We start from the raw sequence: 6,000 nt of genomic DNA, 5'->3' as shown, positions 1-6,000 counted from the left end.
TATTTCTTTTTTACCACATCCATCATATTCAGGTTCAACCGTGTTTGTGCCTTTCACTTTTGGTTTCGTGTTTTCCTCCAAGTAAATCTTGTATGTACATGTCAAGGGTCTTATCCCTTTTAAGTCAGTGATGGTCCAGCTAATTTCTTTATTATGCTTTTTTGGTACTTGTATCAAAATTTCCTCTTTGAGCTTGGAGATTCTATTTGAAACTATGATCGGCAAGGAATTATCTTCCCCCAAAAATGCATATTTGAGATCCTCGAGAAGTGGTTTCAATTTTCAATCTGGTGCTTGCAAAACAGAATGTAGAAGTTTAGTGTTCATAGGAGGCAAGAATTCATTAATAGATTCACAAATAAATCCTAAATCAAAATCATCAAACAATGTTTCAAGTTTATCTTCATAAGGTGACTCAAAAGTTTCTCCCACTAATGAGTCAATTATGTCGACACAATTTACGTTTAAGATTTCACTTGAGTGACTAATAGCGTCGTAAATGTTAAACTTTACAATCTCCTTGTCAAATTCCATCGTGAGTGTTCCGCTATGCACGTCAATCTTGGTGCTAGCGATACTAAGGAAAGGTCACTCTAGCAAGATGTCCGAAGACCCAGAAGTGTTAGCCTCTTCCATTTTCTCTACATAAAAGTCTATAGGAAATATAAGTTCGTTGACTTTCACTAATACATCTTTAAGGACTCGTTTGGGATGTACAATAGACCTGCCTGCCAATTGAATGATAATACTTGTTTTCATCAAAAACCCCACGTTAAGTGATTCATAAATGAAAAAAAGGCATTACATTTATGGAGGCCCTTAAATCAGACATAACTTTTTTGATTCCTAAGTGGCCTATTTTGCATGGTATTGCAAACATGCCTTTATATTTACATTTTACTGGTATCCTCCATTGCAACACCTCAAATATATTTTCACCAACACTTACTCTTTCATTTCCAATTAACTTTCGGTTGTTGGTGTAAAGTTTCTTAAGGAGCTTGGCATATTGTGGAATTTGTTTGATGGCATCCAACAACGGTATGTTAATCTCAATGTTTCTAAATGCTTTGAGGATCTCTTTGTCCTCTTTACCTTTTCGATGTTGGTTCAACCGTCTTGGAAACAGAGGTTGAATTTTAGGCAATAGAGGTTTCGTTTGGACCTTTTCATTGTTCTCTTGGTTTTTCTGGGCGAAATCTTGATTAAGATTTCTACTAGGGTTTGGTTCCAATTCTTTTCCACTTCGCAACGTCACTACATTTGCGTTTTGTCTTGGGTTAGGTTCCGTTTGTGACAATAACTTTCCTTGTGAGTTTATTTTCTCAATTTATGTGGTAAACTCTCTTATAGATGCCTCAGTTTTCTGTTGAAAATCAAGCATATTAGCTGCTAATTTATTAACCATGGTTTCTAGAGAGGTACCTGAATCTCGCGTTTGTTGTGGAAACTGGTTTTGGAATGGCTGGTTATATCGTAGGTTAGCCCCATAACTCAAGTTAGGATGGTCTTTCCATCCTGGGTTATATGTATTAGCATAAGGGTCATATCGCTTTTGGGGTGGTTTAGGAAAGTTTTCCACAGCATTCAAATGGGCCATAGTATCATCACACAAACTACGTCATGCATCTCTTGTATGTTCAGGTGTTGCACAAATTCCGCCTAGCCGGGTCGGTCCTATTTTTACTGTAAAAAGAGAATTCATGATATTAGTAAGTCTATCAAATTTATCTTCTAAAGTTGAATTATTTAGCTGGTAAACCCTTCTAGTGGGTTCAAGATTGGCTCAGAATTGTTGAGTATTTGCAACCATCGTGGATATCAAGTCCCTTGCCTATTGGGGGGTCATGTTAACTAATACCCCTCCACTGGCGGCATCTATCATATTCATTTTTATGGGCTTCAAGTCCTTATAAAAGTATTGGAGTAGAGACTGTTCTGTTATCCCATATTGTGGGAAACTTGCACACAACTTCTTAAATCGCTGCCAATAGTCGTAAAGAGACTCCACATCTCTTTGCCTTATCCCAACAATCTCCCTCCTTAACTCAGATGCATGTGATCTTGGGAAAAATCTATTGAGAAACAAATAGGAAAGATTAGTCCAAGTTGTGATAGATCCAGAAGGTAGATAAAATAACCATTCCTTAGCAGAATCTGTTAAGGGAAAAGGGAAAGCACGTAATTTGATTTGATCATTAGTTACGTCTTGAGGTTTCATACTAAGACAAACCATAAGAAGCTCTTTTAGATGTTTGTGTGGATTTTCATTTTGTAATCCACAAAAAGTCAGTAGCAATTGGATTAATCTTGACTTCAGTTCAAAATTAGTATTCACAGTAGGATATGCAATGCATAACTGCTACTGTTCTGCAGGAGCTTCGGTCAATTGCCGAATCGTTTGAGTCATAGGTTTTTATGCTAGATTCAATTGTACGTTAACCCTAGCGTTAGACACTTCTTTTGGTGGATGGACTCCTATTCTTTCATTCTCTAGTGTTTGAGTAAGGTTTTCGTTAACCCTAGACTCAACTTCATCGCCTGCTTCTATTTCCGGCGGTGGGTTCCTCTAAACCTCTGACTGCTTTTTTCGTAGCTTCATTTCCTTGCAATTAGCTCTCGTAGTCTTTTCTATCTTTGAATTGAATGCAAGATTTTTTGGGGCAGATTTGGTCATAAGAAAAGAAACAAGGTTAGTATGTTGCTAGTCCCTAGCAAGGACACTAAAATTTGATGTGTCATTGAAAGAACAAAAAATAGCTTATCCCTATGAAATAACGAAAAGAATAGTAAGGGAAGTAGGGTCAAATCCTCAGGGACTAGATTGATACAACTTCTTGTTCCTCGGAATCTTGGGCACAGTCGTGCCCAAGAAAAATGACATACATGGGAAAAATAAAAAAATATAGAATTAAAACTATGGACGAGTTGAAAATTATAGAAATTGAAAATTGTAATTGTAAAAAGAAATAGAATTAAGGAAAGGGATTCTTTGCTTTGAGGGATTCTAGCCACCAGTTATCTCGATCCTCCTTGGGTTCAATCCTAGGCTTTTAGGTGATCCTTCTCATGAAAGAATAAACCAGTTATAATTGAAGATGATGCCTACGACCACCAGCTCCACTTAGATTTTAGCTTGACGATTTAAAGGAACCTGACTCTAGCCAATCATCACTTTTGTGGGACCGTCTTACACTACATCCTCATTTCTTAATGGTGAATTCCATGCCATTTTGTCTCTCGGGCTGGATAACTTCTGACACAATAAGTTAACGAACCGACTGTGCAACCTTCCTAAAACATACAAAGCGGTCGTTCCTTGCACAAGATGAAAAGATCACTTTTGGAAAGACATGGACGGAAGCGTCAGTCCCGTATGTGGAGAAACGATGAATACTCGTTGAGAAGGCTAAGTACGGGTTCTAAACCTCATGAACCTTTTTTGAGGAATCTCGATAACCTTTGGCTAGATGAGTTTAGTGGCGCATGTTTTTCGAGAGAAAAGAAATAAGTTTAATGGAACGAAATTTTATTGAAAAATAAAATGAACAAATGGCTATGAGCTTTAGGGGGAATGAGTTTTGTTTACAGAAAATGATGAGTGAATATTCATGTCACTCCATCCCCTATTTATAGTACATAGAAAACCTAGCTTAATCCTATTTAAACTCTTAAAAGGTAAACAAAAATACAATCTGAAATTAAATCTAAATAATATCATAATAATTCTACCAATAATCCTAAAAATAGAATTCAAATTTAAATAAAGTCTTCTGTTCATAAATCTATTCTTTGAATTTTTGCCTCAAGTCTTTTGCACTTTGTATTTTCAGCACCATTTCTTTCCTATTTCGCACGCTGACCCATTTTTTCTTTAAATTCACGTTTTTACCCCCAGACTTCCATTTGCCTTCAATTTAGTCCCTACAAGTTAAAAAATCATAAAAAGTCCAAATTAGTAGGATCATACTCAAAATATATATGCAATTAACACATAAAAGTATGTCTTTTTAGAGTATTATCATTAATTTTGTTTAAATTAAATATTATATTAAAGCCTCACTTATTTTTGGTATTTTAGGAATTTCCTAGATGGTTCTACTTCAGGCTTAGGCAACTCAAAATTACAGTTTTATTTGAGTGAGTTTAGAGTTGAGCTCATTACAATACTATCTAACATTCGTAGTTACTAGAAAAATAGTTATGTTGAATATGCGCGGGGGCGGGGAGCAAAGCACCACTAAAATTGAAGCTCCTACTCCACCAACGGGACATTTAAAAGATTAAGATCAACAATCTTATAGCTTTAAAGTGGTTTAAGGATGATGAGAAAAGCAATGAGAAGCTTTTAAACTCAAGAAATCAAGGATAAAACAACATGCATTGACAGCAAATATGTTGCTAAAAACTAAAGGTGGTTACCATTAACAAGTGTTTGTGTAGTGATGGTATTGATCCACTGACAAATTGCTACGAATTTAGGAGAGTAGAGGTCAATACTTCTTCATCTAAAGTTATTTAAAAATATTAGTGGTTTACAAACTATTGGTTTAGCATAATAAATGAATGGTTTCCATATAATTAAAAGAATTTCAAAAATAATTAAAATAAATAAATCTAAATAATGGAAAAAGGTAAAGATGTTTGTTCCATCTAAAATGGGTGGTTTACATATAAAGTTGAAGCTATATTGTCTCATCAGAAATTCAAGACAAGTCTCATTGATCATTGCTACTTTAATTGTTGCCAATGGAAAAGAGCCTGTAAATCTAGTTGTGTTAGTTCCCTTGGGGAAACTAATGGATGAAGGTAATAGCTGCAGCAAAGATTTCTCTTTGGAGGGGTGCATTGGTGATGACAATTCAATATTCGATCATTGTATCAATAAATCTGATTGCGTTTTTGGAGAGTTTTAATGGGAGAGAAAAGGGCGGGGAGAGGAGGATGAAGAAGAGGAAAGAAAAATAACTGGATAAAGGAGAGAGAAAAAGAATAGGAAAAATATTAAATTTATTTAATATTTTGTCAATTGTGTCAAAATTTGATGTTGGAAAATTTTAATTTTGAAATTAACTTTGTTGCACAGTAGGATTTAAATTTTTTTTCTAAAACCGTTCTTTTGAGTTATTTATAACATTAAATTTTACCAAATTAATATGTGTGTTTTCAACTAAGTGGTCTCGTCAGTTTCCTAACTTTCAACCAATAAAATTTTCTTTGTTGCTCTTGAATCCTCGATTTGCTCAAAGAGTGGACTCTAATCTTACAAGCCAATCACCACTGAAAATTAAATCTCTCTATAAGATAAAAACCTAACTCGAGTTCTAACGAAAAATAGAATTTTACTTGAAAAATACATTTCACTATAATTCGATAGAATAATGCTCAAGATGATATGTTTTTGGTTTAGCCCAAAGCCCCTATTTATAGGGAGAAAACACAAGAGTTCTATTAGAACATGAAAGGACAAAATACTAATATTTTAATGGAAAGCTCTAAGTTCTACTAGGACTACATATGGTGGCGGCATCCATCCCTTCTAGGACACTAGCAATGCCACTCATCATGTGTTAAATGGGCATGTTTAACCTTTTCATGTGTTGGGTATAATTATGTGTATTATCTAGTTTTTAAATCAACTTATATAATTTATTCAACCCAATAACTAGTTTTTCATTTCTAAAATATTATTTATTTAAAATAAATTTAATTAATTAACCCAATTAAATTATATTCTCAATGCAATTCTAATTTTGTTAAATCAGACGATATCAAAATCTATAAGTAAATAAATATAATTGTCTCCTTTCAGAAACTGTGATGTCTACTTAATTTAATTTTTACTTCAAACTCCAATTAAATAATAATTCAAAGAAATTAAATTCATCATTAAGTCATCTCTTGTTCTAATGCATTTCATGTGAATAGTCATACATGCAATCCATTTCTCTATTTGTCGATTTTATTCAATCAAGGTATAAATTCATATGCACTCCGTTT

Source organism: Gossypium raimondii, chromosome 11 (assembly GCF_025698545.1).
Source record: "Gossypium raimondii isolate GPD5lz chromosome 11, ASM2569854v1, whole genome shotgun sequence".
Classification (NCBI taxonomy): domain Eukaryota; kingdom Viridiplantae; phylum Streptophyta; class Magnoliopsida; order Malvales; family Malvaceae; genus Gossypium; species Gossypium raimondii.
The sequence above is the reverse complement of the archived record's forward strand: the minus strand, read 5'-3'. Positions refer to the sequence as shown.